Source organism: Hesperophylax consimilis, chromosome 19, assembly GCF_061612785.1.
Source record: "Hesperophylax consimilis isolate HC1 chromosome 19, BYU_Hcon_1.0, whole genome shotgun sequence".
Lineage (NCBI taxonomy): Eukaryota > Metazoa > Arthropoda > Insecta > Trichoptera > Limnephilidae > Hesperophylax > Hesperophylax consimilis.
In genome coordinates this window covers 33,540,376-33,550,530 of record NC_142854.1, presented here as the reverse complement: position 1 = coordinate 33,550,530, position 10,155 = coordinate 33,540,376, and the positions used below count along the sequence as shown (strand labels likewise).

The window sequence follows — 10,155 nt, the reverse complement described above, 5'->3', positions numbered from 1 at the left end:
AACGGTAATTTCCAAGACGCCATTTCGAAGGTTGAAGTTGAAGTCAGTTGAAGTTTTTAGCGTACATATTTTGAATTTTCTTTCACCCATCTAAAAATAATGTTGCGTGCTAGAATTCTTCAAGGTGATAAATTAATGCCGTGTTGTGTTAAAGTGTGTTATCGGGTCTATCTCCACCAATTGAAAGAAGGACCCGAACCCGTTAAATACAGGTACTAACCTCTCGTTCTTTGATACAATGTTCGTTCCTGATTCCTGAATGTACTTCATTGGCTAATAATTTAATTAATTTTCCTTTTCAGACGTATCCGTTTTCCGACGCGATACTATACCACGTATTAGGATGCTAAAACTGCTAAACAAAGCCACGATTACATCAAACAAGGTCATTTAAACCTCTCCAGAATTACATCATGTAAGTACCTTATTCAGATTTAACCAGTATTTTCAATGATGTTTACTGACGACAAAGCTGTGGAAATTATATGAAACCCTTGCAGGAGAACTTAAATAACTTCTAGTGCTGTGACAATAATAATTAACACATAAATTTGTTATTCTTTAACTAATATTTATAAGATGTAAGTCACCTACAGTACGCTTCAAGAGTGTGGAATCCTCATTAGAAGGAGTATTCTGAAGGTATACACCTAATTTATATTACAGTGAAACTCGCTCAAGAAGTTTTGTTTTCAGTCCCTACAAATTCTGCAGAAACTGCATAAAACACGATTTTTTCCCATATATCCCTTTTTCTTAAAATATTTTTAATTAATTTTACCCATGAAATTTATTAAATATGTGTACAATACTACAATAGTGTAATCATTGGCCTCAAGTTTTGTCGTTTTCTAGGTAAGACGAAGGGCATTTTGAGCTGCATTTGTCCGACGGCAGCCCTTTCTCCCAGAAAACGGAAGACGCACTTGGAGATTTTGGGGACCAGACGGCAGCTGCGATATGTATAACATTTGTATATATATATAACAAACTTTTATGTAGGTCTTTTTAAGGTATACAATTCCGTAGTACATTATTTTGATATTCTCATAAGGTCTCGCCAGCGTTAGCAATGCAAGCGGGCAAAAATAATCTTTATATCGATTTTTCTCTGCTTTTTATCAATATGTGTCGATGCATGTGTTATTTATCTAAACCTTCCGGAATAAATTCTCTTAATGATGGTGAAAAAAACCTTATCAAAATCAGTCGCATAGTTAAGAGGAACTAAGCGCACAAACAGACAGACGCGAATGTCACTTTATTTTGTACTATTTAGAGATAATGGATTCCACGTCAGTATCCAAAATAGAAATATTGATTACATGTTCTTAACTTCTATTTTATAATAGCTTTTGTTGTTATTATGGTTTATGTATTATTTAAATTATACCATGTAAAAGTCAAAAGGCGATACTATTGTTGTTCGTTTAGTCAGGGCCGGCCCTGAGCCAAATGGCGCATGGCGCAAGTAAAATTTTAGCGCTCCTTGTCAAAACCAGTAGATGCCTAGGCCCTAGGTAGTAGATAGGCGATCACTGTAATCAATTATATTTTGATGATTTGTATGTATGGGTAGCGTGGTTTTTATGAAAGATAATCTTACGTTAGTTTAGGTATTATCACCCTTGGAAATTCATCGCACGAAGCGGACTGCTCCAATTGCGCCGTACAGGGTCCGCCCTGCCTCTTATTCTTTTTTTTATTACTTGACATATCTTTCAACACGTTGTATTTTGTGTATATATTCTTGTATTTTTGTGCAAGGTCAAATTAAATCCTATTAAGTTGTTGCAGTAAGACAGAAATCCTGGGTTCGATTCCTAGTTGAGACCGTTACTTTTTATTTTTCTGTGTCTTGTTCTGTTTCATGTTTTGTTTAGATATATTAGTATTATCTTCTACTTCAATGATAAATCAATGCTCAATACATCGGTTGTACTGACCCTGTTTTGTATTACTGTCCATTGTCTTTTTGAAAATACAAAATATTTTGATTTGTTCATAGCTGTGGGTTTTTTATTTTCCTTTTCCTGCATTCCAGTATTTTTATTTTTAAAATATAATTTTTTTGGGCTAGTGAATGAACGATGTTAGCTGGATGCAGATATATTGTCTATGTTTGCTCTTTTTTGGAGATTTCTTTATGGTCCACCATATATTTACCTGTCTTGACCAAACGACCATTTTATCTGTGGTCGTCTGTGGTTAAGGGGGTGACAAAATGGCGCCATACAAAAAACCCGAAGATATCGATCTAGAGAGTGGTTTATTTATGCGCGAACAGCTGCCGCGACCCATTATTACTGCTGTGCGGCGCTGCCAGAAGCTTTCGGATAGCAGCGTCCATGGCCCGGGCAGTGACTGCCAACCGCACTAACCGTAGTAGTCACGCAGAAGTCAGTGCAAACAGTTGTGTATTGCAGTCGTGTATCGAACATTAACTATGTCTGACAATTTTAATGAACGAAAGCGAGAACTCGTCAAGAGACTGATACAGGATGAAGAAGAGGACGATGAAATAATGTTGCTCTTACTTTCATCAAAAAGGAATAAAATCGATTCATTATATTCATCAAGAGTCGATGAAGGCAGCTATCAAATCCTGATAAAACGGCACTTAAATCTAAAGGATCAGAAATTCAGGAAATACTGCAGACTAAATAAAACTCAATTTCAATTTGTACTTAGTTTAATTGAAAACGATATTCAACCAATGAAAAAAGGATCAATCACAGCTGAGGAATAACTATTTCTCACTTTAAGGTAAGTATGAAAACGAACTGTTATCTAGCTACAAATATGTAATAGGAATGTTTTCCGATGTATTTGTTGGCAAATTAATAGTATTTGAAACACTTAAGTCAGTAGCTTCAGTGACTGAACTGGGTGAATAAGGATTTGTTGATGAAAATTGCGAATTTTGATCAAATGGGGGACTGCTTAAAGAAGTACTAGAACTTTGGTTCAGGCTCCTTAATTCATAATCTGCCAAAATATTGAAAACCTTAGTTGTAGCTTCTATTCTTAAAGCAGGAGTAAGCTTACTTAACATTGTCCCAACGTGTGAGCAAAACGATTTAATGCCACCCACATCTGGTTCCTGCTCGCAATTTGAAGTTGACTGAGGTGTCCCTCTCTTTCCACTATTTTAACAAAGCCGCCTGCATAGTATTATTTTGACTCTGTTTCTTTTTTTTCAATACGCCCCCTCTTCCTGCTTTTTTGTTTTGTTCTTCTACAACAGCCGTTTCTTCAACATTTACCTCTGTTGCACTCGATGGCGCATTGAACATTAGTGTTACACTTGTTCCTTTGCTATTAATTTCTATTTCATTAGGTTCCACGTTAATTTCTTTGTTGAAACAGGTTCCATCATAATTTGATTCTTCATTTTCGCTATCATTACCATCATTAGTTCTCTCAATATTACAGATAGTCTTTCTTTCAGTGGGAACATTTTCCAAAAAAGTCAGTCTTTCAACTAAAGGCCATTTTTTTGACTTGCTGCCGGCCGCTGATCCGGTTGGTAATTTATTTTTGCGCTTAATTCTTTGATAGGAATCTCGAATGCATTTCCAGCGTTTTCTGCAGTCATCACCTAAAACAGATTTAAAACTCATGGTAAATGTATGTTTTAGTTATATAAAAAGAAACCAATTTTAAAATTTGAACATGTGTTCCTTTTGATGCCACTCACATGCATGCCGTACTTGTTGCTCCTGTTGTACAAAAAACAAACAAATTTATGATTTTTTTGCACTTTCAGATTCCTAGTAACTGGCGAAACATACGCATCTTTAGAATACAATTATCGTATATCAGCAAGCTATATAAGCAGAATAGTCCAACAAGTTCTCGCAAGTTTGCGAAAGAATTTAGTATCAATTTTTCTTCCTGTGCCAACGGAAAATCAATTAAAACAAATAGCGGAACATTTCTGGAAAAGGTGGAACTGTCCAAATTGCTTTGGAGCAATTGATGGCAAACATATACGTATCAAGTGTCCTAAAAACAGTGGATCAATGTTCTTTAACTATAAAGACTACTATTCCACTGTGTTATTGGCTATTGTAGACGCAAACTGCAAATTTATTGCTGTTGATGTGGGTTCTTATGGAAAGGAAGGAGACAGCGGTATATTTTAAAAGTCAGTTATGGGAAAAAAAATTATTTCCGATCAATTGAATGTGCCTCAACCGACACCCTTACCAGGGACAGATATCCATTATTTGATTGGTGACGACGCGTTCGCATTAGATGCCCACAAGATGAAACCCTATTACAGAAACCATATTAGAGGCGATCTACCGCATCTGCCGAGCAAGACGAGTCACGGAGAATTCTATATTCACCTATAGCAATTAAACCAGAAATATGTGATGACTTAATCATTACACTCTGTTGCCTCCATAATTTACTACGGGATGCTTATTTAGAAAAAAACTGGAATACCATATTATAGTTATAACAAAATCAACAGAGAACATGATTCCAGTGGCGCGTAGGGGTGGGTTTCTGAACATAGATGGATTTCAAATCAGAGATATGATTACTTTACCTCAGAAGCTGGAAAAGTCTCATGGCAAGAACAGTGGATAAATAGAATGAACTAGAATAGGTATGAACTACTACGCACAGCAAGCTTGATTTGTGAGTTGAATGTTGTAAATCTGTGTTGATTCTGTAAAAATAAAAATACAAGGTACTTACCAGTTTTATTGAGTTTACTTCCAATATGCTCCCATATATTATCTCGAACAACGTTATCCTTGTAGGTTTTAAGTCGAGAATCGTAAAGAGGTGGATTTTTAGCAATTAACTCTACTAGAAACTCGTCAATTTCATCGGTAAACAATGCCATTTCGTCGACTTGCGTGGCGGGCAGCGCGACCATACTGCCACCGGAGCGGCTCGGCGGCGCTGCCAGGGTCGCGCGCAGGCCACGCCCCCCGGCCGCGCTGCACGGTCGCTTGTGTCGGAAACTATTGCATACAAATCCCTACAAAGCGGTACGGCGCGACCACGGCTGCGGCTGCAGGGCCGCGGCTGCCGGGCCGCGACTGCCGAGATCCGAATGCTACATTAAATGCATAAATAAACCACTCTCTAGATCGATATCTTCGGGCTTTTTGTATGACTCCATTTTGTCACCCCCTTAACCACAGACGACCACAAATAAAACGGTCGTTTGGTCCAGACAGGTAAATATATTGTGGACCATAAATAAATCTCAAGGCCATTTAAAAAAGTGCAAACATAGACAATATAACTGCACCCAGCTAACATCGTTCATTCACTAGCCCAAAAAAATTATATTTTAAAAATAAAAATATTGGAATGCAGGAAAAGGAAAATAAAAAAACCCACAGCTATGCACACATAAAAATAATTTTTATTTTCAAAAAGACAATGGACAGTAATACAAAACAGGGTCAGTACAACCGATGTATTGAGCATTGATTTATCATTGAAGTAGAAGATAATACTAATATATCTAAACAAAACATGAAACAGAACAAGACACAGAAAAATAAAAAGAAACGGTCTCAACTAGGAATCGAACCCAGTCTTACTGCAACAACTTAGTAGGATTTAATTTGACCTTGCACAAAAATACAAGAATATATACACAAAATACATATTCAACAAATTTAAGTGTTAATTATTATTGCCACAGCACTAGAAGTTATTCAAATTCTCCTGCAAGGGTTTCATATAATTTCCACAGCTTTGTCGTCAGCAAACATCATGGAAAATGCTGGTTAAATCTGAATACTTACATGATGCAATTCTGGAGAGGTTTAAATGACCTTGTTTGATGTAATCGTGGCTTTTTTTAGCAGTTTTAGCATCCTAATACGTGGTATAGTATCGCGTCGGAATACGGATAGGTCTGAAAAGGAAAATTAATTAAATTATTAGCCAATGAAGTACATTCAGGAATCAGGAACATTGTATCAAAGAACGAGATAACCTCTCTGTACCTGTACCTGTATTTAACAACGGGTTCGGGTCCTTCTTTCAGTTGGTGGAGATAGACAGGATATTATATGATGACTGGAAGATTAAGCGTTGCCAAGCATTCTTTTTTAATCCCAAAAGTACCGTATTTTTGCTTTGAATTGCGAAATGACACTTACAAACAAACGTATTTCTTGCTGCTTCTTGCTAGCACCGGATTATCGAATCCGTCTGAGCAACCTTTAACACAACACGGCATTAATTTATCACCTTGAAGAATTCTAGCACGCAACATTATTTTTAGATGGGTTAGACGATTTTCAAAATTCAAAATATTTACGCTAAAAACTTCAACTGACTTCGACTTCCGAAATGGCGTCTTGGAAATTACCGTTAATTTTTATCGCAGCATAACACATGCTTAGCTTCTCTTTCTGTTACACAAGTCGCTATGGTAGAGAGCGAGAGATCAAACTACAATTTTTGCTCTGAGCCAATGAGATCTGAGCTTTCAGCCACAACAGCTTTGTCTATAAGAATGTGGGTATTGAATAACTCCTCCCATCAGGGTTACAAGGTCATGCGGGAGTAATACGCCCCTGATCAGGGGCATTTAACTAAGCTTTGGCCTTAAAACTCATTTGAAACCGCCACGCCCACCTCAAAATTCTTATAGAAAACGAATAATATGGCTAAAAGCTCAGATCTCATTGGTGAGAAAAGAAGGATTTTTTTATTTATTTTTTTATTTTTATTTAATATTTGTATGTTTTTTACAATAAATATACAATTATACATATTATACAGTGTTATCAACGTAAATAATAATAGCTTTTCCTCACCATAAAGAGACAAGGCTTTTGTGTTTGGTGAGTGAATCCTAGCTCAATTATATGGAATCATGTAAGTAAGTAAATAATATATTTGCAAAACCAAAGGGATAAGTAAGAAATAGGCAAGATTTATCAATAATACAGTTTCAAGATTTGAAGGAAATAATAATAAGAGTAAGATATGGACTTTTATAGTAGTTTTAGGTAATTTTTTAATTTTATTTTAAATTCCTGAATATCTTCAATATTTTTTAGATATAATGGAAGGATGTTAAAATATGTTATACCTAGATAGAGATAGGTATTTTGTGTGTGCTTTGTATTAAGTTTTGGGATTTTGATAGTTTTTTGATATCTTACTGATGAATTGAATTGTAAGTTATTTAACTGTATTTCTTTATAAATTTGTAGAATTGAATATTTTTTATATATTGTCTATTGTGGGTACATTGAATATTGAAAAGAGAATCTCAGTAGAAAATTTGGATGGTTTTTTCAATATTTCTTTGATTATCAATCTTTGAACTATTTTAAGTGGATTTAGTATATTGTTATAAGTTCCTCCCCAGCCAATAATACCATATTGTAATATAGATTGTACAATTGCATAGTACACTCTTTTTAGGTTTTCTAGTCTAAGAATATTTCTAAGTCTTATAAATATATAAATACATTTTCTAATTCTTTTGACAAGTTCACGAAATTGTTTTTTCCATTTAAAATGTTGATCTATATATATACCAAGATATTTAATTTCAGAAGTTAGACTAAGTATAGAACATTCTTGATTGCAATTAGTTCTGTTACATTTAAGTTGATGTATTCTAATTTTTAATTCTGGTATTGATTTAAATTTGTTGATAGAGAATGGGATACATTTTGTTTTTTCAGTATTTAATGAGAGGAGGTTTTTATCGAACCAATTTTTCAGTATATTAATATCAGTATTTGCTAAGTTATTAACATTATTCCAATCAGTACCTTCAATTATTATGACAGTGTCATCAGCATAAGATATTATTTTTCCATTTAATCTTTGATTGAATATGTCATTTACATAAATGATAAACAGTAACGGTCCCAGGACTGTACCTTGAGGTATGCCGAAGTGACTTGTTTTTTGTTGACTAAGTACATCGTTGATTTTTACGGCTTGAGGGCGTTTGAAAAGGTAGCTTTTTATCCATTCTATAGCTGTACCACTTAATCCAATGTTTCTTAATTTACTTATAAGTTTGTCGTGTGATATGCTATCAAAAGCTTTTTTAAGATCTATGAAAATTCCAATGCATTTTAATGATTTATCTAATGAATTATGAACAAGACGACTTCATTTTGCAATTGCATCCTGAGTGCTTCTACCTTCCATAAAACCGAACTGATTTTCATTAATTAATTTATTACATTTTACAAATTGGTTTGTCCTTTTTTTAACTATCTTTTCAAAAAATTTTGCTATGTTCGAGATTACTGATATGGGTCGGTAATTGCTAACTTCTTCTGAGTTACCAGATTTAAATATTGGAGTAATGGTAGTTTGTTTGTAGATTGATGGAAACACTCCGCTTTGGAAACTTACATTTATTATGTGTTTTAACGGTTTAGAAATTTGATTTTTAATATTTTTTAAAATATTAACTGTTATTCCATCAAAACCCGGGGCAGAACCTCCTTGCATACCGTTTATAATAGATATTATTTCGTTCTCTGTGGTGACTTGGAATGTTGCTATATTATTGTCAGTATCAATACTACAGACTGGAAATGTTATATTTGGGTCAGTATGAATGAGATTGGCAAGATTTTCCCCTACATTCGCAAAGAAGGTGTTAAATATGTTTGCAGCTTTTGAGGGATTTTCTTTACAACATGTTTTCATGTTGTCATGAAATATAGTAGCATTGGTTTGATCTCTCGCTCTCTACCATAATGACTCGTGTAACAGAAAGAGATGACGGAATTTTGCCGTTTGACAGTTTCAAATCATTCAAACAAAATGAGTGTGGTTTATTTATACACGCGGGTTGTCATTTGCTGCCGAAATACTATCATTTACGTCGAAAATATTGCGTGTTAAAGTTGTTCGTGATAAAAATACAATATAAGCCAGTATAGTGTTAGCGAGTTACAAACATATATTCAACCTACCTACGTAAGTTCATGTTTAAAGTGAATTGACAGTTTTTAGGTTATGGTTCGGTTTTTCGTTCGGTTACGTTCGGTTTTTTGAACAATGCTTCATACTAAATAACAAATGTAGATCCTAGGAAATAAATTGTACAGCGCCCTTGAGGTGATTTTTCACAAAAACGGCGCTCTACAAATTATCCAATTATTATTATTATTTTTATTATACTTGGCATATGTCTTCCTCCACAACGTATAAATTTATTATATCGATAAACTTATTCATGTTATTGATTAGTGTTATCCTGTATTATCTTATTGTTTTGGTGAAATTAAAGTTTTTTAAACATATGTAACCATGAGTTCATGAGGCTGAAAAATGTCGGAATTCTTCGTCGTACTGTCGGACAATCATGTTTTGGAAATTTTCTTCAGTGTTTTTGCAAATTTCTTGTAATTTTGGGTTTCTTCTTCTCAGATTAACAAGTTTCATCTTAAGGAAATGCACTGTAAAAGTTTATTTTCTTAGTCAGATGAACCTTGCCCTTGGAAAACATTTCGACATTTTTCTGCTTCAAGGACATTTTTATTTTTATAATAGTTTTTTTGGGCTAGTGAACGAATAGAGTAGGCTGAGAGCAATTATGTTGTCTATGGTCGCATTTTTTTTAAATGGCCTTGAGTTTCCTCTACCTTGTCTACTGCTCTGCTCCGCACGGTAGGTACTGCTCAGTACTGCTTGTATATTTGTGGTTAAGTACTGTATAATTCCGTTACATACAAAAAGCCCGAAGATATCGATCTAGAATCTAGAGAGTGGTATATGCATGAGTGTGATTCTGCTGATGTCATAATACTTGTCTATGACTTCATTATTGTCTTTGTAAAACTAACCTAATTTGTTGACTCATCCTTTTGTCATCGCCAGTCGTATCACCCGGTTTTTACTCTCTAATTCTACATTTTATCCCTTACACTGTTTAACCCACGAAGTTTAATTTATATTCCCATACTTGTGATATTTATAATGGAGTTCTAATGCTTTTAATAATTACTCTAATCATTTCGGTAGTGGCCCTTGTCGGTACACCTAAGTTAGGAAATCTATTGGCGTTTTGTTTGCGTAACGTTCAAACTGTCAATTAGACGTCTGCTTATTTTAATAAAGTGTTTGGAAAATATTTAAATTTTTAGTTAAAAATATTTTATTAAAAGCGGATTAGCGCGGACT

At 34.5% G+C, this 10,155-nt stretch overlaps 1 protein-coding gene across 1 annotated transcript in view; it reads right to left on the bottom strand.

Moving 5' to 3' along the window:
• Window positions 1–10,155, bottom strand: part of LOC149415182 (uncharacterized) — a 141,674-nt gene that overhangs the window by 56,236 nt on the left and 75,283 nt on the right. The gene's annotated exons all lie outside the window — the stretch shown is intronic.